This window comes from Mobula birostris, chromosome 3, assembly GCF_030028105.1.
Source record: "Mobula birostris isolate sMobBir1 chromosome 3, sMobBir1.hap1, whole genome shotgun sequence".
NCBI classification, from domain to species: domain Eukaryota; kingdom Metazoa; phylum Chordata; class Chondrichthyes; order Myliobatiformes; family Myliobatidae; genus Mobula; species Mobula birostris.
The window spans coordinates 191,769,528-191,793,429 of record NC_092372.1 but is presented as its reverse complement, the minus strand read 5'-3'; the positions used below and the strand labels follow the sequence as shown (position 1 = coordinate 191,793,429).

General features: G+C 43.2%; 1 protein-coding gene across 11 annotated transcripts in view; it reads left to right on the top strand.

Annotated features, from left to right (window-relative positions):
• The window catches only part of mpp7a (MAGUK p55 scaffold protein 7a), a 515,701-nt gene that overhangs the window by 22,326 nt on the left and 469,473 nt on the right, over nt 1-23,902 (top strand). For 8 of the 11 annotated variants that reach the window (XM_072253901.1, XM_072253896.1, XM_072253900.1 and 5 more), the window contains exon 1: nt 23,231-23,560. The exons of 1 other annotated variant lie outside the window; for it this stretch is intronic. The gene's annotated coding sequence lies outside the window, so the exon portion shown is untranslated. 2 more of the 11 variants (XM_072253897.1, XM_072253899.1) reach the window with 2 other exon arrangements.

The window sequence follows — 23,902 nt, the reverse complement described above, 5'->3', positions numbered from 1 at the left end:
TATGTTTAGTTATTGGAGGGATTTCTTATTTTCTGAACCCAGGAAGTCCAGCAAGTGCCTGTCCATCTTGACACCATCTTTCTTTCTCCACTGCTTTCCACTTCAGAGAAACTGATGCATTCTCCCACCTGGCATTTAGCCCTTGAAATTTCATTAAACCAGATGTAAAGAAAGAAACATGTGATTTATTACAAATCTCTTAATTTTATATGTATTTTAAATCTCCTTATGGCAAAGCACATCCTGGAGTCATGAACAAAGTGTAATTCTTGTATCATGAAAATGCCGACTTTTCTGTGATAGACATAATTAAACACCATTCTGTGTGGAATACACACAAGTTAGGGTTCTCTTTTCATTATTATGTCATAGTTCTTGCAAAAAGCATTGTTGACTGTTCATGATCTGACTTTTTCTCAGGCCTTTGGTCAGCTCAATTAAGATGCTTTGTAACTTTTTTTTCCCTCAAGAGCTTCAGAATATTTCTAAAATGGTGATGGAAAAAAGATGGAACAGATTTACAAGTTAATATGCTAAATTGAGACAAGTTCAATTATGATAGAAAGTTGATTGGGGCAGGTTGTTTCCAGGCAAAGGGATGCCTGGCAAGTAAGACACTTTTCAAAATGAGATAGTGAGAGCTCAGGAACAGCATATTCTTGTTCAAGTGAACAGCAAGGCAAACAGGAGTATGGAATCCTGCGTGACATACGATACTGAGGCTCTGCTATAGAAAAAAAGGAGGAATATGTCAGTTATAGGCAAATGAGATCATGAATCCCTTGAGGGGTATAGCAGTGTAAAGCTACACTTAAGTGGAAAGTAATAAGGCAAAAATGGTACATGAGATGGTTCTTACAATGTAAAGGAGAATTCAGATTCTGCAGTTATATTAAGGACATGAGTACTTTGAGAATTGAATTCCTTAAAGACGAATGAGGTTATCTGTATTTAGAGCCACGACAGCTTGACAGTTTTAGGAGACTGGGCATGTCACCAAAGACTTGCATATTTCTGTAGATGTGTGGTGCACAGCACTCTGACTGGTTGCATCTCAGTTTGGTATGGAGGCTCCAATGCACAAGATTGCAAATGGCTGCAGAGGATTGTTATTCAGCCAGCCCCATCATGTGCACAACCCTCCCCACCGTCAAGGACATCTTCAAGATGTGGTACTTCAGGAAGGCAGGAACTGTCATTAAAACCTCACCATCTCAGGTTCCACAGTAGCAGTTAGCTAGAAGCCATTACAGCTCAGGGTGAAGGATGTTCAGAGTTCAATTCCAGCATCCTCTGCAAGAAGTTTCTCTACATCCTCCCCATGGAATGTGTGGGTTTTCTTCAGGTGTTCCACTTCGCTCTCACAGTCCAAACCATACTGGATAGGTTAATTGGTCATTGTAAATTGTTCCATGATTAGGTTAGGGTTAAATCAGGGTTATTAGGTGTCGTTGGCTGGTGCAGCTTATAGGGCTGCACTGTATCTCCAAATAAATAAAAATCTGTGACATGGTCAAAGAAGTGCAGAAGAATGAAGACCCACACTCAATCATTCAGGAACAGCCTGTTCCCGTCCACTGCCAGATTTCTGAACAGTCCATGCACACCACTTGATTGTTCTTTCTTTTACTCCATTTATAGTAATTTTATGTCTTTGCATTGTACCACCGCCACAAAACAACAAATTTCACATCATAATAATATGGTAATGAATACGATTTTGGTGTAAAATATCATAATTAAAGAGAAATTAAAACATTAAGTAATTTAGTTTCCACTTAGCTTCTTATTCAAGAGGATAACAACTTCCTCTTCTTGAAAAGATATCTTGGATCCTCCGCAAGGGTTATTTGGCAGAGTATCTGAGAGATGGACTCTCAACAAGACTAGTCTTCATCGCAAGGTTCCATGTAAATGTATGTGGTAGTGGAGACTGACAGATTTTGGCATCTCAAACCATTTCATTGGTTTGAAGTCTAATGTTTGAAATCACAATGGTAGAAGTCCCAGACATTGTTTTTTTTTAAAAGGGCTAAATGCCAATTGATTAAACTGACCAACAAATTCTACTCCATTATTTCATTTGGCTGTGTACAGAAGTGATTAACATAATTAGCGATTTGATACAGTAGAATTAGAAAAGCGATGCTCACTGATAGGCAAGGTTGTTGAATTTTTTCTCTTGTCAGCGCATCAGTCAGCACATGGTAAATTCTGAATATGAATTTAGATATACATGTGAAATGGAAAATTTAGCAAGGGCTCTCATGAGAATGAAGTGGAATGTGATTATTGGATAATTGTTTTAATGGGCTGGCACAAATTTTTGTCCAAGTTAGTCTAGGGTTCAGAAATTATTTTTCTACTAATAGAAATTTTCTTTAATACTACAGAATTAATGGGATGGAAATTCAGTAAATCCTCAGGTTATGAAAATCTGGATCCCAGAACAGTGAAAGAGGTAGCCAAATGGTGGATCATTGTTTGTCATCTTCTAAAACTCAATAGTTTCTGCAGATTAGAGGGATCAAATGTAGATATACTTTTAAAAAAGAAGGGAGACAGAAAACTGGGAACTGGCAGCATAAGAGCATTTAGAAACATTGATCATAACTATGTATTAAGATTGCTTTGAATAAGGACAAGGGTGTGCTGGCTATCTAGCTTGGTTTGAGGGGAAGCCAATTTCTATAATAATAGGGCAGGAGCTTGCAAAACACAATTGCTTTTTAGCTAAGTGCATATCAGTGGATATCACGAGAGTTCAGAGCCAAAGTGTTCATATAAGGTTGAAAAATAACACTAACAAATCCAATGAACCTGGATGTAAAGGTACATTGAAGGTTGGATTAAAATAAAGTGCCTGGAACTTAAAACAGAAGAGACCCTTAGAGGAATTGAGAAAGTGAGAAGGAGTATGCTTTATAAAAAAAATCAGAACAATGGAGAAGGTGTGAAATAGCAATGGTGCAGAAGTATATTAAAGAACAGGAGAATAATCAGGGAAGGAGAACCAGCCTCCCTTCCATTGACTCCCTGCTGCCTCAGAAAAGCAGCTAACATAATTAAAGACTTCTCCCTCCCCCGCTCCCCCCATGAGGCAAAAGGCAGACACAAAAGCTTAAGAGCATGCACAAGTCAATACCATCATAGTCATAGTCAATACCATCTCAGTCATCAGACCTCTGAACGGGTATTTTACATGCCAAAGATGAACTCTTGATCTTGCAGTCTACCTCATCATAGCTCTTGCACTTTATTTGCCGAATTGTACTACACTTTCTCTGTAACTGTAACAACTATATTCTGTTTTTTTTGCCTTTTGTACTTTCTTGGTGTACTTAATATATGGAATAATCTTCTGCATATCATGCAAGCATACACTATATCTCACTATGTGACAATAATAACAGAACAATTATAACTACTATTCAGGATCAAAGTGGAAAGCTGAGCGTGGATTTGGAGTGCAGATCTGAGGTGGAGGGGAAGCCAATTTCTATAATAATAGGGCAGGAGCTTGCAAAACGCAATTGCTTTTTAGCTAAGTGCATATCAGTGGATATCACGAGAGTTCAGAGCCAAAGTGTTCATATAAGGTTGAAAAATAACACTAACAAATCCAATGAACCTGGATGTAAAGGTACATTGAAGGTTGGATTAAAATAAAGTGCCCGGAACTTAAAACAGATGGAGAATTCAGGAATGGGAATAGTGGAAATCTACAACAGATTATCATTGAAAAGGAGGTGTTTAAATGTGGATAGGATCCCTGGGTGACTTAAACTTCCCTAATATTGATTGGCACCTGATTAGTTCCAATGGTTTAGATGGGGCAGAGTTTGTTAAGTGTGTCCAGGACGGATTCCTGTCACAGTATGTGGACAGGCTGACCAGGGGGAATGCCATACTAGATCTAGTACCAGGTAATGAACTGGGTCAGGTCACAGATCTCTCAGTGGGTGAGCATCTGGGGGTCAGTGAAAAGGGTCATGGAAAAGGATAGAATCAGAGAGGACAGGAAAAGTTTTAATTGGGGAAAGGCAAATTATGAGGCTATAAGGCTTGAACTTGCGGGTGTGAATTGGGATGATGTTTTTGCAGGGAAATGTACTATGGACATGTGGTCGATGTTTACAGATCTCTTGCGGGAAGTTGGGGATAAATTTGTCCTGGTGAGGAAGATAAAGAATGGTAGGGTGAAGGAACCATGGGTGACAAGTGAGGTGTAAAATCTAGTCAGGTGGAAGAAGGCAGCATACATGAGGTTTAGGAAGCAAGGATCAGATGGGTCTATTGAGGAATATAGGGAAGCAAGAAAGGAGCTTAAGAAGGGACTGAGAAGAGCAATAAGGAGGCATGAGAAGGCCTTGGCGAGTAGGGTAAAGGAAAACCCCAAGGCATTCTTCAATTATGTGAAGAAAAAAAGGATGACAGGAGTGAAGGTAGGACCGATTAGAGTTAAAGGTGGGAAGATGTGCCTTGAGGCTGTGGAAGTGAGCGAGGTCCTCAATGAATACTTCTCTTCGGTTATTCACCAATGAGAGGGAACTTGATGATGGTGAGGACAATATGAGTGAGGTTGATGTTCTGGAGCATGTTGATATTAAGGGAAAGGAGGTGTTGGGAGTTATTAAAATACATTAGGACGGGTAAGTCCCCGGGGCCTGATGGAATATTCCCCAGGCTGCTCCACGAGGTGAGAGAAGAGATTGCTGAGCCTCTGGCGAGGATCTTTATGTCCTCGTTGTCCACGGGAATGGTACCGGAGGATTGGAGGGAGGCGAATGTTGTCCCCTTGTTCAAAAAAGGTAGTAGGGATAGTCCAGGTAATTATAGACCAGTGAGCCTTACGTCTATGGTGGGAAAGCTGTTGGAAAAGATTCTCAGAGGTAGGATTTATAGGCATTTAGAGAATCATGGTCTGATCAGGGACAGTCAGCATGGCTTTGTGAAGGGCAGATCGTGTCTAACAAGCCTGATAAGAGTTCTTTGAGGAGGTGACCAGGCATATAGATGAGGGTAGTGCAGTGGATGTGATCTATATGGATTTTAGTAAAGCATTTGACAAGGTTCCACACGGTAGGCTTATTCAGAAAGTTAGAAGGCATGGGATCCAGGGAAGTTTGGCTAGGTGGATTCAGAATTGGCTTGCCTGCAGAAGGCAGAGGGTGGTGGTGGAGAGAGTACATTCAGATTGGAGGATTGTGACTAGTGGTGTCCCACAAGGATCTGTTCTGGGACCTCTACTTTTCATGATTTTTATTAACGACCTGGATGTGGGGGTGGAAGGGTGGGTTGGCAAGTTTGCAGACGACACAAAGGTTGGTGGTGTTGTAGATAGTGTAGAGGATTGTCAAAGATTGCGGAGAGACGTTGATAGGATGCAGGAGTGGGCTCAGAAGTGGCAGATGAAGTTCAACCCGGAGAAGTGTGAGGTGGTACACTTTGGAAGGACAAACTCCAAGGCAGAGTACAAAGTAAATGGCAGGATGCTTGGTAGTGTGGAGGAGCAGAGGGATCTCGGGGTACATGTCCACAGATCCCTGAAAGTTGCCTCACAGATGTAATGATGCAGCTCTCTAAAACTCTGGTTAGGCCACACTTGGAGTACTGTGTCCAGTTCTGGTCGCCTCACTATAGGAAGGATGTGGAAGCATTGGAAAGGGTACAGAGGAGATTTACCAGGATGCTACCTGGTTTAGAAAGCATGCATTATGATCAGAGATTAAGGGAGCTAGGGCTTTACTCTTTGGAGAGAAGGAGGATGAGAGGAGACATGATAGAGGTGTACAAGATAATATAGAGTGGATAGCCAGCGCCTCTTCCCCAGGGCACCATTGCTCAATACAAGAGGACATGGCTTTAAGGTAAGGGGTGGGAAGTTCAAGGGGGATACTAGAGGAAGGTTTTTTACTTAGAGAGTGGTTGGTGCGTGGAATGCACTGCCTGAGTCAGTGGTGGAGGCAGATACACTAGTGAAGTTTAAGAGACTACTAGACAGGTATATGGAGGAATTTAAGGTGGGGGCTTATATGGGAGGCAGGGTTTGAGGGTCAGCACAAGATTGTGGGCCTAAGGGCCTGTACTGTGCTGTACTATTCTATGTTCTATTTGATGGGATGTATCCCAGGCTGTATTGGGGGGAGAGAGAAAATTGCCATTCTGGATATTCCAGTTTTTTTGAAGTCTTATTGAAGGGTCTTGGCCCAAAGCATTGACCCTTCATTCCTTTTCATATATGTGCCTGACCTGCTGAGTTCCACCAGCATTCTGTATGTATTACAGAGGCGATTGTTTGAGTCTCCGATAGAAATAATCGTATTTTCTCTGACTGTTGAAAGGGTGTCAAAAGACCGAGACAGCATGGTAGTGTAGTGGTTCGCACAGCGTTTTACACTACCAGTGACCCGGGTTCAATTCCTGTCATTGCCTGTAAGGAGTTTGTACATTCTCCTTGTGACCGTGTGGGTTTCCTCCTACATTCCAAAGATGTACTGGTTGGTAGGTTAATTGGTCAGGCTCGGATTATACAGGGGGATTGCTGGGCAGTGCAGATCGAAGAGCTGGAAAGGCCTATTCCATTCTGTGTCTCAATAAATAAATAGACTGGTGACAGCAAATGTGGTTCCTTTCTTTAAGAAGGGTAAAGTGTGGTAATTGTATGTCTGTGAGTCAAATTATTGGGAAAAAAAATTCTGAAGCCAGGATTAATCTGCATTTGGAGATGTAGGCATGGCTTTGTTAAGGGGAGATCTAGTCTGACTCATTTAATTCATTTAAAGGTGAAATTTTGAGGGTACAGGATTTTTATGTTCCTGTTAGGTTGAAAGGTAAGGTTAAAAGTTTGAGAGAGCCATGGTTTTCAAGGGATATAGGAAACTTGGTTCGGAAAGAGAGAGGGATTTACAATAAATATAGGCAGCTTGGAGTTAATTAGGTGCTCGAGGAATATAAAGAATGTAAAAAGAATCTTAAGAAAGAAATTAGAAAAGCTGAAAGAAGATACAAGGCAGCTTTAGCAAGTAAGGTAAAAATAAATCCAAAAGGGTTCTACAGTTATATAAATAGCAAAAGGATAGTGAGGGATAAAATTGGTCCCTTAGACAATCAGAGTGGATGGCTATGTGCGGGGCCAAAAGAGATGGGGGAGATTTTGAACAATTTCTTTTCTTCGGTATTCACTAAGGAGAAGGATATTGAATTGTGTAAGGTAAAGGAAGCAAGAAGGGTAGTTATGGAAAGTATGACGATTAAAGAAGAGGAAACAGTGGCACTTTTAAGGAATATAAAAGTGGATACGTCTCCAGGTCTGGACAAAATATTCCCTAGGACCTTGAGGGAAGTTAGTGTGGAAATAGCAGGGGCTCTGACAGAAATATTTCAAATGTCATTAGAAACAGGGATGGTGCTGGAGGATTGGCGTATTGCTCATGTGGTTCCATTGTTTAAAAAGGGTTCTAAGAGTAAGCCTAGCAATTATCGGCCTGTGAGTTTGATGTCAGTGGTGGGTAAATTGATGGGAAGTATTCTTAGAGATGGTATATATAATTATCTAGATAGACAGTGTCTGATTAGGAACAGTCAACATGGATTTGTGCGTGGAAGGTCATGCTTGACACATCTTATTGAATTTCTAGGAACGTTGATGAGGGTAAAGCAGTGGATGTTGTCTATATGGACCAGTAAGGCCTTTGACAAGGTTCCACATGGAAGGTTAGTTAGGAAGGTTCAACCGTTAGGCATTAATATCGAAATAGTAAAACGGATTCAGCAGTGGCTGGATGGGAGACGCCAGAGAGTAGTGGTGGATAACTGTGTGTCAGATTGGAGGACGGTGTGTAGCGGTGTGCCTCAGGGATCTGTACTGGGTCCAATGTTGTTTGTCATATATGTTAATGATCTGGATGATGGGGTGGTAAATTGGATTAGTAAGTATGCAGATGATACTAAGATAGTGGCGTTGTGGATAATGAAGTAGGTTTTCAAAGCTTGCGGAGAGATTTAGGCCAGTTAGAAAAGTGGGCTGGAAGAAGGCAGATGGAGTTTAATGCTGATAAATGTAAGGTGCTACATTTTGGTAGGACTAATCAAAATAGGACATACATGGTAAATGGTAGGGCATTGAAGAATGCAGTAGAACAGAGGAATCTAGGAATAATGGTGCATAGTTCCCTGAAGGTGGAATCTCATGTGGATAGGGTGGTGAAGAAAGCTTTTGGTATGCTGGCCTTTATTAATCACAGCATTGAGTATAGGAGTTGGGATGTAATGTTGAAATTGTATAAGGCATTGGTAAGACCAAATTTGGAGTATTGTGTGCAGTTCTGGTCACCGAATTATAGGAAAGATGTCAATAAAATTGAGAGAGTACAGAGAAGGTTTACTAAAATGTTGCCTGGGTTTCATCTAAATTACAGAGAAAGGTTGAGCAAGTTAGGTCTTTATTCTTTGGAGCGTAGAAGGTTGAGAGGGGACTTGATAGAGGTGTTTAAAATTATGAGGGGGATTGATAGAGTTGACGTGGATAGGCTTTTTCCATTGAGAGTGGGGGAGATTCAAACAAGAGGACATGAGTTGAGATTTAAAGGGCAAAAGTTTAGGGGTAACATGAGGGGGAGCTTTTTTACTCAGAGAGTGATAGCTGTGTGGAACGAGCTTCCAGCAGAAGTGGTTGAGGCAGGTTCGATGTTGACGTTTAAAGTTAAATTGGATAGATATATGGACAGGAAGGGAATGGAGGGTTATGGACCGAGTGCAGGTCAGTGGGACTAGGTGAGAGTAGGAGATTGGCATGGACTAGAAGGGCCGAGATGGCCTGTTTCCGTGCTGTAATTGTTATATGGTTATATGAAGAAAGAAGCACACTTAACATTTAGGAATCAAGTACCAGACAAGGTTCTAGAGAATTAGAGGATAGCCAGGAAGGAGCTTAAGAATGGATTTAGAAAAGCTAGAAGGGGACATGAGAAGGCCTTGGCAAGTAGGATGATGAAAATCCCAAGGCATTTTACATATATGTAAGAACTGGAAGATGACTAGAATGAGGATGGGACCAAATTAGGGATAAAAAAGGAAGCATGTGCCAAGAGTTGGAGGAGATAGAGAGGTCATTAATGAATACTTTGCTTCAGTATTCACCAGTGAGAGGGGCCATGATGAATGTGAGGTCAGTATAGTACAGGCTGATATGCTGGAGCATGTTGACGTCAAGAAGGAGGATGTGCTGGAAGTTTTGAAAAACATTAAGATAGCTGAGTCCCAGGGGCTGGGCGAGATATACCCCAGGTTACTACAGTAAGCGAGAGAAGAGATGGCTGTGCCTTTGGTGATGATATTAGTGTCATCAGTGGCCATGGGAATAGTACCAGAAGATTGTTAAAGAAAGATAACACTGGGAATTACAGTCTAGTGAGTCTTAAGTTGGCAAACTATTGGATAGGATTCTTAGAGACAAGATTTACAACATTTGGAGAAAATACTTTGATTTGGGAGGGGCATGTTGTGCCTTACAAGCCAGATTGAAATTCTTCAAGGAGTGACAAAACAAATTGATGAAGGTAGAGCAGTGGGCGTGGTGAATATGGATTTTTTAAAGACATTTGACAAGGTTCCCCATGGTAGGCCCATTCAGAGAGTCAGGAGGCATTGGATCCAGGGAAAATTGGTTGTGTGGACTCAGAATTAGCTTGCCCACAAAGGGCAAAGGGTGATATAGATAGAGCATGTTATGCCTTATGATTAGTGACTAGTGGTGCTCCACAGGGATTGCTCTGGGGCCCCTACTTTTTGTGATTTTTATAAATGACTTGGATAAGGAAGTAGAAGGGTGGGTTTGTAAGTTTGCAGATGACATGAAGGTTAGTGGTTTTGTGGATAGTGTAGAAGTTTGTTGTCGTTTACAAAGAGACATTGACATGATGCAAAGATGGACTGAGAAGTGGCGGATGGAGTTCATTCTAGAAAGTGTGAAGTGATTCACTTTAAAAGATTGAATTTTAAGGCAAAATACACGCTTAGTATAAGAGGATTCTTAATAATTTGGTGGAGCAGAGGGATCTTGGGGTCCACGTCCATAGATTCCTCAAAATTTCAGCACAAGTTGGATGGTTAAAAAGGTGTGTTGGCCTTCATTAGGCAGGGGATTGAGTTCAAGAACAACGAGGTAATGTTGCAGCTCTATAAAACTCTTTCTTGATTTGAACTAATTTTATTTATAGAACATAGAAAACCTACAGCCAATACAGGCCCTTCGGCCCACAAAGTTGTGCTGAACATGTCCCTATCTTAGAAATTACTAGACTTACCTATAGCCTATTTCTATATTCTAAGTACAGTAATTGTACAGCTGTCAGCAGTGTCAATATTGCCAGCATCCAGTGTAGGTAGACACACAAAAAATGCTGGTGAACGCAGCAGGCCAGGCAGCATCTATAGGAAGAGGTACAGTCGACGTTTTGGCCCGAGACCCTTCGTCAGGACTAACTGAAAGAAGAGATAGTAAGACATTTGAGAGGGGGAGGGGGAGATCAGAAATGATAGGAGAAGACAGAAGGGGGAGGGATGGAGCTAAGAGCTGGAAAGTTGATTGGCAAAAGGGATACGAGGCTGGAGAAGGGAGAAGATCATGGGACAGGAGGCCTAGGGAGAAAGAAAGTGGGAGGGGGGAAACCCAGAGGATGGGCAAGGAGTATTGTGAGAGGGACAGAGGGAAAAAAGGGAGAGAGAAAAAAAAGTTAATAACAATAATAAATAAATAAATAATGAATGGGGTACGAAAGGGAGGTGGGGCATTAATGGAAGTTAGAGAAGTGAATGTTCATGCCATCAGGTTGGAGGCTACCCAGACGGAATTCAAGGTGTTGTTCCTCCAACCTGAGCGTGGCTTCCTCTTGACAGTAGGGGAGGCCGTGGGTAGACATATCAGAATGGGAATGGGACATGGAATTAAATTGTGTGGCCATTGGGAGATCCTACTTTCTCTGGCGGACAGAGCGTAGGTGTTCAGCGAAATGGTCTCCCAGCCTGCGTCGGGTCTTGCCAATATGTAGAAGGCCGCATGGGGAGCACCAGACGCAGTATATCACCCCAGCTGACTCACAGGTGAAGTGTCGCCTAACTGGGAAGGACTGTCTGGGGCCCTGAATAGTGGTGAGAGAGGAAGTGTAAGGCCATGTGTAGCACTTGTTCTGCTTACAAGGATAAGTGCCGGGAGGGAGATCAGTGGGAAAGGATGGGGGGGGACAAATGGACAAGGGACTCGCATAGGGAGCGATCCCTGTGGAAAGCAGAGGTGGGGAGGGAAAGATGTGCTTAGTGGTGGGATCCCGTTGGAGGTGGCGGAAGTTACAGAGAATTATATGTTGGACCTGGAGGCAGGTGGGGTGGTAGGTGAGGACAAGGGGAACCCTATTCCTAGAGGGGTGGCGGGAGGATGGGGTGAAAGCAGATGTGCGTGAAATGGGGGAGATGCGTTTGAGAGCAGAGTTGATGGTGGAGGAAGGGAAGCCCCTTTCTTTAAAAAAGGAGGACATCTCTTTCGTCCTGGAATGAAAAGCCTCATCCTGAGAGCAGATGTGGCGGAGATGGAGGAATTGTGAGAAGGGGTGGCATTTTTTCAAGAGACAGGGTGGGAAGAGGAATAGTCCAGGTAGCTGTGAGAGTCCGTAGACTTATAGTAGACATCAGTAGATAAGCTGTCTCCAGAGATAGAGACAGAAAGATCAAGAAAGGGGAGGGAGGTGTCAGAAATGGACCAGGTAAACTTGAGGGCAGGGTGAAAGTTGGAGGCAAAGTTAATGAAGTCAATGAGTTCAGCATGTGTACAGAGGGCTTGGTTGTTCAAAAGGGCCTGGTTATTCAAAATCAGTTTTCGGATTTGTTGAAGCAAGTTCTCCCACATATGTGTTGGTTGTTTTCATGCAACATTTTAGAATCAGATTAAAAATCAGGTTTAATATCACTGGCATATGTTGTGCAATTTGTTGTTTTAATGCAGCAGTAGAGTGCAATACAATAATAGTTGTAAATTACAAGAAGAATATATATTTTTTAAATTAAATAAACAGTGCAAAAAGAGGGCAAGAAAAAGAGACAAATAGGTAGAGTACATGGGTTTATTGTCTATTCAGAAATCTGATTGTGGAGGATAAGCTGTTCCTCAGACAGTGAGTGTGTGTCTTCAGTATCCTGTTCCTTCTCCTTGATACTAGCAATGCAAATAGGGTGTGACGGGTCCAGATGAACTGAATAACTAATTTGTGCCAATCTTTACTGTGGAAGACTCTAGCAGTATGCCATAAGTTCGAGAGTGTCACAGGGCAGAGTGCAGCTGCTATTTCTAGGGAGAAGATGTTTGGAAAGCTGAAAGGTCTGAAGGTAGGTAAGTCACCTGGACCAGACGGACTACACCCCAGGGTTCTGAAGGAGGTGTCTGAAGAGAATGTGGAAATATTGGTAATGACCTTTCAAGAATCACTAGATTCTGGCATGTCTCCGGAGGACTGAAAAATTGCAAATATAACTCCACTCTTCAAGAAGGAAGGGAGGCAGAAGAAAGGAAATTATAGGCCAGTTAGCTTGACCTCTGTGATTGGGAATATGTTGGACAGGATTATTAAGGATGCGGTTTTGGGATAATGGAGACACATGATAAAATAGGCCAAAGTCAGCATGGTTTCCTCAAGGGAACATCAGTGGATGTTTTGTACTTGGATTGTCAGAAGGTTTTTGAGAAAGTGCTGTACATGAGGCTGCTTTGTAAGATAAGAGCCCGTGGTGTTACAGAAAAATACTAATTAGCATGGATGGAAGATTGGCAATTTGGCAGGAGGCAAAGAGTGGGAAGAAAGGGAGCCTTTTCTAATTGGCTGCCAGTGACTAGAGGTGTTACACAGGGGTTGGTGTTGGGACTGCTTGTTTTTACGTTGTACATCAATGATTTGGATGATAGAATTGATGGCTTTGTGGCCAAGTTTGCAAATGATACAAAGATAGATGGAATGGCAGGTAGTGTTGAGGAAACAGGATGGCTGCAATAGTACTTAGATTACGAGAATGGGCAAAGAAGTGGCAGTAAACATGAGGAATTCTGCAGATGTTGGAAATTCAAGCAACACACATCAGATTTGCTGATGAACGCAGCAGGCCAGGCAGCATCTCTAGGGAGAGGTACAGTCGACGTTTCGGGCCGAGACCCTTCGTCAGGACTAACTGAGGGAAGTGGCGGTGTTGGGAAGCGTATGGCTATGCACTTTGATAGAAGGAATAAAAGCACAGACTATTTTCTAAATGGGGAAAAATTTAAAAATCCATAATATGTAGGAGCAGAATTAGGCCATTTGGCCCATTGTGTCTGCTCAGCCATTTCATTATGGCTGATTCAAATTTCCTCTCAGCCCCAGTCTCTTGGCTTCTCCCCATATCCCTTCATGCCCTGACCAATCAAGAATTTATCAACCTCTGCCTCAAATATCCATGAAGACTTGGCCTCCACAACTGCCTGTGGCAAAGAATTCCACAGATTTACCACCCTCTGGCTAAAGATATTCCTCCTCATCTCCACTCTAAAAGGACATCCCTCTATTTTGAGGCTGTGTCCTCGGGTCTTAGACTCTCACGTCATAGGAAACATCTTCTCCACATCCACTCTATCAAGGCCTTTCACCATTCAATAGGTTTCAATGAGGTCACACCTCATTCTTCTGAATTCTAGTGAATACAGGCCTAGAGCCATCAGATACTCTTCATATGACAAGCCATTCAATCCTGGAATCATATTTGTGAATCTCCCTTGAACCCTCTCCAGTTTCAGCACATCCTTTCTAAGATAAGGCACCCAAACATGTTCACAGTACTCCAACTGATGCCTCACCAGTGCTTTATATTCTAGTCCTCATGAAGTGAATGCTAACATTGTATTTGCCTTCCTAACCACTGACACAGCCTGTAAATTAACCTTCAGGGAATCCCAAGTCCTTTTGCATCTCAGCTTTTTGTATTTTCTATCCATTTAGGAAATAGTCAACCCTTTCATTTCTTCTACCAAAGTGCATGACGGTACACTTCCTGACAATATTCCATCTGCCACTTCTTTGCCCATTCTCCTAATATGTCTAAATCCTTCTATAGCCTCTCTACTTCCTCAACACAACCTGCCCCCTCCCACCTGTCTTCATATCGTCAGCAAACTTTGCAACAAAGTCATCAATTCCATCATCCAAATCATTGACATATAATGTAAAAAGGAACAGTCCCAACACGGACCCCTGTGGAACACCACTAGTCACCAGCAGCCTGTCAGAAAAAGCTCCCTTTATTCCCATTCTTTGCCTCCTGCCAATCAGCCTCTGCTTTATTCCTGCTAGTTAAGCAACCTCATGTGTGGCCCCATGACAAAGTGCTTCTAAAAATCCAAGTACATAACATCAACCAATCTTCCATTGTCTATTCTGCTTGTTACTTCTTCAAAGAATTCCAACAGACTTGTCAGGCAAGATTTTCCCTTCCAGAAACCATGCTGACTACTGTCTATTTTATCATGTGCCTCCAAGTACCCTGAGACCTCAGTTTAATAATTGACTCCAACATCTTCCCAATCACTGAGGTCAGACTAACTGGCCTATAATTTCCTTTCTTCTGCCTCTCTCCCTTCTTGAAGAGTGGTTGACATTTGCAATTTTCTAGAATTTAGTAATTCTTTAAAGATCATGATTAATGCCTCCAGATTCTCTTCAGCCACCTCTTTCAGAACTCTGGGGTGTATACCTTGTGGTCCAGGAGACTTATCTACCTTCAGACCTTTCAGTTTCCCAAGAACCTTCTCTTTATAGTAACTTCAGACACTTTATGCCCCCTGAAACCTGAAGCTTCCATCATACTGCCAATGTTTTCCATAGTGAAGACTAATGCAAAATGCTATTTTGTTGTCTTCCATTACTATCCTTCCAGCACCTTTTTCTAGCGGTCAGATATCCACTCCTACCTCTCTTATACACTTTATATATCTAAAGAAACGTCTGATATTCCCTTTAATATTATTGGCTAGCTTACTTTGGTATTCCATCCTTAATGACTTTTTTTAGGTTGCTTTCTGTTGGTTTTTCAAAGCTTCCTAATTCTCTAAATTCTGACTAATTTTTGTTCTATTATATGCCCTTTCTTTGGCTTTTATGTTGGTTTTGACTTCTCTTGTTGGCCACAGTCATGTCATCTTTCCTTTAGAATACTTCCTCTTTGGGATGTATATATCCTGTCCCTTCCAAAAATTCCAGCCACTGCTGCTCTGCCACCATCTTTGCCAGTGTTGTTTCCCAATCAATTCTGGCCAACTCGTCTCTCATGCCTCTGTCATTCCCTTTACTCCACTGTAATACTGATACAACAGGAATTCTGCAGATGCTGGAAATTCAAGCAACACACATCAAAGTTGCTGGTGAACGCAGCAGGCCAGGCAGCATCTCTAGGAAGAGGTGCAGTCGACGTTTCAGGCCGAGACCCTTCGTCAGGACTAACTGAAGGAAGAGTTAGTAAGAGATAATACTGATACTGTAATACTGATACATCTGACTTTGGCTTCTTCTTAAGTTTCAGGGTGAGTTGATCACATTATGATCACGTGCCCCTAAGGGTTCTTTTATCTGAAGCGCTCTAATCAGTTCTGGTTCATTGCACAATACCCAATCCAGAATAACTGATCCTCTTTTGGGCTCAACCACGAGCTGCTCTAAAAAGCCATCTCGTAGGCACTCTAGGAATTCCCCCTCCTGGAATCAAGCACCAACCTGATTTTTCCAATCTACCTGCATATTGACGACTCCCATGAATTGTAACATTGCTCTTTTGCAATGCATTTTCTATCTCCCATTATAATTTGTAGGCCATATCCTTACTACTGTTTGGGGGTCTGCATACGACTCCCATTAGGATCTTTTTATCCATGCAGTTCCGTACCTCTATCCATAATGATTCCACACCTTCTGACTCTATGTCACCTCTTTCTAATGATTTGATTTCATTTTTATCCAACAGAGCCATGCAGGCTCCTCTGCCTTCCTACCTGTCCTTTCAATACAATATGTACCCTTGAACATTAAGCTCCCAGCTATAATCTTTTAGTCTTGATTCCATGATGCCTATAACATCATAGCTGCTGCAGTTTCATCCACCTTATTCCTTATACTGTGCACATTCAGATACAACACCTTCAGTCCTGTATTCACCCTTGTATTTTGTCACACCATGCTCATCCTTTTGATTCCTAACTTTGTCTGAGGTCTTTGCAACATCTGCCTCCAGAACCTCTCCACAAACTGTTCTGGCACTCTGATTTCTATCCTCCTGCAACTCTAGTTTAAACCCCACCATGCAGCATTAACAAACCTTCCCACTAGGATATTAGTCCCCCTCCAGTTCAGGTGCAAACCATCCCTCCTGTAGAGGTCCCACCTTCTCTGAAAGAGTCCAATGATTCAAAAAACTTATGTCCTCCCTCCTGAACCAACTCCTTAGCCACATATTTAACTGTATAATCTTTCCAGTTCTAGCCTCACTAGCATGTGGCATGAATAGCAATCCTGAAATCGCAACCCTGGAGATCCTGACCTTTAACTTCCCATGGTACTCATGTCATTGGTACCTACATGGACCACGACCTCTGGCTATTCACCCTCCCACTTAAGAATGGTGAGGACTCAATCCGAGATATCTCAGACTCTGGCACCTAGGAGGCAACATACCATCTGGGAAACTCGTTCTCACCCACAGATCCTCCTGTCAGTTCCCCTAATGAACGAATCCCGTCATCACAGTGTGCCTCATCTTCCCACATCCAATCTCAGTCACAGAGGCGGTCATCTCCCAACAGTATCCAGAGTGATATAGCTGTTGTTCAGGGGGATGGCCACAGAGATACTCTGCACTGGCTCCTTAATCCTTTTCCCCTTCCTGTCACCCTTTCTGTATCCTGCACCTTGGGTGTCACTACCTCTCTGTATGTTCTATCACCCCTTCAGCCTCCTGAATGATCCGGAGTTTATCCAGTTCCAGCTCTAATGTGGTTTGTTAGAAGCTGCAGCTGGATGCACTTCTCACAGCTGTAGTTGGCAGGGACACTGGAGGTCTCCCTGCCTTCCCACATTCCTCTAGAGGAGCATTGCACTATCCTGCCTGTCATCTTTACCTAGCTGATCAAATACAAAGAAGGAAAAAAACTTGAGCTTTTCTTTCCGAGTGAAATATTTCTGTGCAGAAGCCTCAAAGAGCTAAAGCCTTAAGATCACCACTCTGACTCCGTCCATTCAGATGACGGCCCCTGCCTTTTAATTTGCTCTTTCATCCCAAAGACCAATTGGCTTCTGGTGAAAGCTCTATTACGCTGCCGCAAACCACTCCAGTGGGTGGTGGACCTGAATAAAATTCCCTCCTCTCCAAACTTCCAAAGCTCCGAGGTGCAAAAGGACTTGGGAATCCTCATGATAGAGCTAGCTGAGTTTGCAACTTTCATCAGCTTTTTCAAACCTGTGAAGTGGCCATCCATACCATATAACGATGGAACCAGTTAGAATGCTCACCATGGTACATCTGTAGAAATCTGTGAGTGTCTGGTGACATACCAATTCTCCTCAAACTCAGAATGAAATATAGCTCCTGTTGTGCCTTTTCTGTAATTGCATCAATGTGCTGGGCCCAGGAAAGATTCTCAGAGATGTTCACATCCAGGAACAGCCACTCACTCTTTCCACTACTGATACCTTGATGAGGACTGGTGTGTGTTCTCCACAATCAATTCCTTGGTTCTAATGTCATTGAATGCAAGGTTGTCGCTGTGACACCACTGAACCAACTGATCTACCTCACTCCTGTTCAGCTCCTCATCACCATCAAAAATTCTGCCAACAATAGTTGTGTCATTGGTAAATTTACAAAAGGCATTTGAGCTGTGCCTAGCCACAAGTTTTTGGTTGCAGGGAGAGTAGAGCAGTGGGATAAGCACGCATCCTTAAACTCTGGGATTAAGCGCGATCTCCCAGTGGCCACCCATGTTAATTCCACTTCCCATTCTCATTTCAATATGTCAATCCATGGCCTCCTTTACTATCACGATGAGGCCACACTCAGGTTGGAGGAACAACGTCTGGATAGCCTACAACGTGATAGTATGAACAACAATTTCTCAAACTTCTGATAATGGCCCCCCCCACCTCTCCTTCACCATTCCCCACTCTCACCTTATCTCCTTACCTGCCATCACCTCCCTCTAGTGGTCCTCCCCCCTTTTATTTCTTCCATGGCTTTCTGTTCTCTCCTATTGGACTCCCCTTCTCCAGCCCTGTATCCCTTTTAGCAATCAACTTCCCAGCTCTTTACTTCATCCCTCCCCCTCCCGGTTTCACTTAGTGCCTTGTGTTTCTCCCTCCCCTCCCCTCACCTTCTAACTCTGACTCCTCATCTTTTTTTCTCCAGTCCTGCTGAAGGGTCTTGGCCTGAAATGTCGACTGTACTTTTTTTTCCATAGATGCTGCCTGGCCTGCTGAGTTCTTCCAGCACTTTTGTGTATTGCTTAGATTTCCAGCATCTGCAGATTTCATCTTGCTTGAGGTGTGTCAGTTTTGATTGTCAGCAAGGAAGAGGTGCTATTTCCGATCAGCACTGACTGGTCTTTCAATGAGGAAGTCAGGGATCCAGTTGCAGAGTCAGGTACAGAGGCCCAGGTTTTGAAGGTTGTTGATTAAAAGTGAGAGCATGATTGTGTTGGACACTGTGCTGTAGTCAATAAACAGCAGCTTGATGTAGGTATTACTATTGTCCAGGGTTGCTTTGACAGTGAGTGAGATTGCATCCGCTGTAGACATACTGGCAATAGGGAAATTGCAGCAGATCCAGGTCTTGCTTAGGCAGGAGTTGATTTCAACCACTCAAAGCACTTCATCACAGTAGATGTGTGTGCTACTGGGCAAAAGTCATGGAGGCAGCTCACCATGCTCTTTTTGTGCACTGGTATGATTTTCGGCCTTTTGAAACAGGTAGGAACCTCCGACATCAACATTTCACAGAACCAATGGTTATTCAGGCACAAGTCTGGCCTGTTGAGCTTAGGGGTGAATATATGGTTGGAACTGCTCAGACTGGATCTCATAAAATACTTGCTTAGTTGTTGATAGCCATTGTTCACATAAATCATCTGCAGAGTGTGGAGATAGTCCCATATGTTTGGTACAAGCCATAACAAGAGAGCTGAGTCAGCAAGTACAGCATATGGCACATGATCATGTAAGAGCAATCCATAAAACTAAAATGGATTTCTGGAGGGGCTCCTAAGGATCCACCGACTGGGGATCTTGAAAGAGGTGTGGACGTGTGTATTTACAACTTCAGTTGTAATCCTCTACAATCCTCTACAGTTGATTGGTTTGGAGTGGAAAAAGTGAAAGGGAGATTTCACAAATATGTTAAAAATTATTAAGTTCTCTGACAGAATTCAGAATATTTAATCTCCTGTGGCCAAAGTATCAGTAACCCAAGGATGTGGATTTAAACTATTTAGCAAAAGAATCAGAAGGAAAACAAGGAGGTATATTGTCTTCGCAAACAACAGGAATTCTGCAGATGCTGAAAATTCAAGCAACACACATCAAAGTTGCTGGGGAACGCAGCAGGCCAGGCAGCATCTCTAGGAAGAGGTACAGTCGACGTTTCAGGCCGAGACCCCTCGTCAGGACTAACTGAAGGAAGAGTTAGTAAGAGATTTGAAAGTGGGAGGGGGAGGGGGAGATCCAAAATGATAGGAGAAGACAGGAGGGGGAGGGATGGAGCCAAGAGCTGGACAGGTGATTGGCAAAGGGGATATGAGAGGATCATGGGACAGGAGGTCCGGGGAGAAAGACAGTGGGGGGGGGAAACCCAGAGGATGGGCAAGGGGTATAGTCAGAGGGACAGAGGGAGAAAAAGGAGAGTGAGAGAAAGAATGTGTGTATAAAAATAAATAATGGATGGGGTACGAGGGGGAGATGGGGCATTAGCGGAAGTTAGAGAAGTCGATGTTCATGCCATCAGGTTGGAGGCTACCCAGACAGAATATAAGGTGTTGTTCCTCCAACCTGAGTGTGGCTTCATCTTTACAGTAGAGGAGGCCATGGATAGACATGTCAGAATGGGAATGGAATGCGGAATTAAAATGTGTGGCCACTGGGAGATCCTGCTTTCTCTGGCGGACAGAGCGTCAGTGTTCAGCAAAGCAGTCTCCCAGTCTGCGTCAGGTCTCACCAATATATAGAAGGCCACATCGGGAGCACTGGACGCAGCGTTCAGCAAAGCGGTCTCCCAGTCTGCGTTGGGTCTCGCCAATATATAGAAGGCCACATCAGGAGCACCGGACGCATCCTCCCCCTCCCACTTTCAATGTCTTACTAACTCTTCCTTCAGTTAGTCCTGACGAAGGGTCTCGGCCTGAAACGTCGACTGTACCTCTTCCTAGAGATGCTGCCTGGCCTGCTGCGTTCACCAGCAACTTCGATGTGTATTGCAGGTATATTGTCTTATTTAGTTGTGACAATATGAAATACAGTGCTTCTACGTGCAGATCCAGATCCAAATGCAACGTTAACTTCCAAAAGAGAATCAGATAAATACTTGAAGAGGTATAAAAAGTGGTAGTATGAAATGGATGGTGAATGGGGTGGATCTGAGATTAATTAGTTAACTTTCATAGTGCTGGTACCAGCATAATGGTCTAATTAACCTCATTTGATGTTATCATGAGATGACACCCACCCACTAGTATCAAGAACTCCCAGTGTCAGAAGGTGCAACATTGTTCACTGTTGACATTTGTGAATAATTAAGTGTACTGTATTGCCAACATCACGTCTGTTTTATATCAACTGCAATCCTAAAAGTGTATTGAAAATGCAGAGGTGGTTTAGCAAAGATCACTTCATCTCCCAAGAGATAGTCATCAATGGGAAGAAAATTGATTGTCAGCCATATGTTGCAGCAAAACTATAATTCTTAATCCAGAAAAATGTAGCGAAGATCAATCAGGAACAATAAAATCTATATTTTATATTTTCATATAACATTTTAAGAGGAAACTGAGCTCTTGGAACAATTCAATCAATCCCATTTCACCACTTATATCCTTATAATCTCTTCTATAGCATACTGATCGCCATCACTTTGATTCTCCTGCCACTGTTCTGCACTTGGGTCAATTTATATCAGCCAAATTAACCTGCTGACCAGCATGCCTTTGATCACTCAGAAGAAATCAGAGCACACGGAGAAATCAATGTATTCCAAGGAGTATATGAAAAAAAACTCCAGACAGCACAGAGGTCAGTATTGGAAGTGGATCACTGGAGCCGGGAAGTAGCAGCACAACTTACTCTGTCACTGTCACTGGCTCCCATAGAGATTCAAGCAGGACTTTCATCAAGATGCTTTATCTGGACTAGGTGCTGCTTGCCCGCTGTTTCTCCCGCAGTGTGTTTTACTCTAACCCTGGAAAACGTGGATCATTTTCCATATCTTGGAAGTCACCTCTCCTCCAATGTCGACCTTAATAACGAGATCCAACATCGTCATAAATGCGCTGGAACAGCTTTTGGACGTCTGATCGTGACTCCGAACAGACACCAAAATGTTAGTGTGCAAAACAGGGGTAATCCCAACGCTCCTGTATGCATCAGAAACCTGGACAACATGCCGACGACATCTGAAGGCACTTGAAAAGTTCCATCAACGCTGTCTTCGAGACATCTTGAATATCAGCTGGGAAGATAGAAGAACCAACGTCAGTGTGCTAAATGAAGCAAAAACAACAAGCATGAAGCCTACGTCATCAAGAACCAACTAAGATGGAGCGGTCATGTTGTTCGGATGAAAGACGAACGTCTGCCGAAACAAATCTTCTACTCCCAGCTTAAAGAAGGCAAACGTAAAAGAGGCGGACAAAAGAAGAGATTCAAAGACGTCTTAAAAGCCAACATGAAGAAATGTGACATCGACATCAACAATTGGGAAACTAATGCCAAGGACAGGAAACTCTGGCAAACCATTATCCGAGAAGGAACAGCAACTTTCGAAGCCAACAGATGTGCGGAATTAGAAGAAAAGAGAAGAAAATGAAAAGAGAGGCAGCAACAACCAAAGGCCGATCTGCCATCTGGAACTACCTGTCCTGAATGCGGAAGAACTTTCAAAGCCAAGATTGGACTCATAAGCCACTAGAGAGCCCATAAGTAGATCAACAGAACGAAGACCTTCATCCTTGACCCCGAGGGATAGCCACGACGACGGATATCGGTGGAGGTGTGAGAGTGATCAAACGGTCAGAATTGAGAAATACAGATACCTTAATTGGTTATAAGGATGGAAAATAACAAATTGGAGGAGACCGGGAAAGATTTGATAACATGGGTGTGCGTTTTGATTAACCGGGAGCCGATTTAAGTCAGCAAGCGCAGCCCGACATCAAACTGACACCAAGTAGAATGGAGAGATAATTGGGGAATTGGTTGGAACAGAGACAGTCGGAATTGACAATTATATGGGATGTCATTCCAGCAGTGGAAGGGATGAAACAAAAGAATGTGTTAGCAGTGTTGGCGATGGTACGAATTTGCTTATCAGTGCTTATCCTAGGGTCAAGTACGATAATGTGAACACCATGGTTTAGTTTCATCCAGTCGCCAGCTTGAAGAACACAATTAAAGGTTTGGGAACGGAGTTCCGAATAGAAGTTAAAGATCAACGGGGGTTAGAATTAATTTATTGTTTAGGACTCCCCGAAACCCATACTTGACTTGTCTTAATTTAACAATAATTGGGGGGAAAAACGCTGATTAGTGCTCTGAAATAAGGGTGTCACCTTGGAAACGAAGAACTTAAAAACGTTGCGAAATCAATACCTAAATCCTAAGGGCCTCGAATCTGAACCATTGATCGCGAAAGTTGTTGCTCCACCTTTGCTACCTGAGTTAGAAAGTATCTTTAGCACATTTCCAGGAAGGCTGTGTTATTTGACACGTTCGGCCCGAATGGACAGATCACCCTCCTCCCGACTTGCCCAGGTGAACGACAAATCCGCGGCATTACGTTATTGGTTGCCCGGTGACGCACGGGCCGATCAGTGGCCGGTCGGCGCGTGACATCATCGCCTCGTACGCCGGGCGGAGACTCAGTGCGCAGGCGCATCAGCGAGCGAATCGGAGCGAGAGGTGGGTGGCCCAGAGCAAGTGGAGGGGGACGGTTTGGTTCACCTCGCATCGTCGCGTTGGTTTCATTCCCCGGGGAGGGTGGAACACGGAACGCGGCACGACGAGTCAGCGAGTGTGTAAAAGCCTATAAGCCTTTACACCTGGAGCGGTGTGAACCAGTGCGGCAACCCTAACGCAGGCTCCTGCGCGCACACGCTGCCGAAGGAGTGGCAGCCGTTGTTGTTTTATACTCTCCTCCCTTCCCTCTCTTTTAATTTGTAACATTTCGAGGCGAAATGAATGCACCACCAAGCTTTTCTCTTTGGATGTAACCTTCTCTAAGCCGCCTTAGACTCGGTTCAGAGGTAATTAAGCTTTTTAAAAAAAAATCTGACCGAAGATTATGCTTTTATTTTGCGATGCGCCTTCATTTCTAAGGGGCGAATAACCTGCGATACTCTGGAATAATCTTTGATTGAGATGGTCCTTGTAAAGTTAATTCTAGATCTTCGCAAATCGGGTGTTTTTGTTGATTTAGACATTTTTGTCTGTCCGAGAAGGTAAAAGGCCAGGAAATTTCTGAAACGATTTCGCACCATTTTAAGGGGGTGGAGGTAATGCGGGGACCTTTCTCAAATGTCTTGAACATTGCAAACGTGGAGCGACGTGCAACAGCAGAATTTACAAGTAAAGGTTTAATTGTGTAT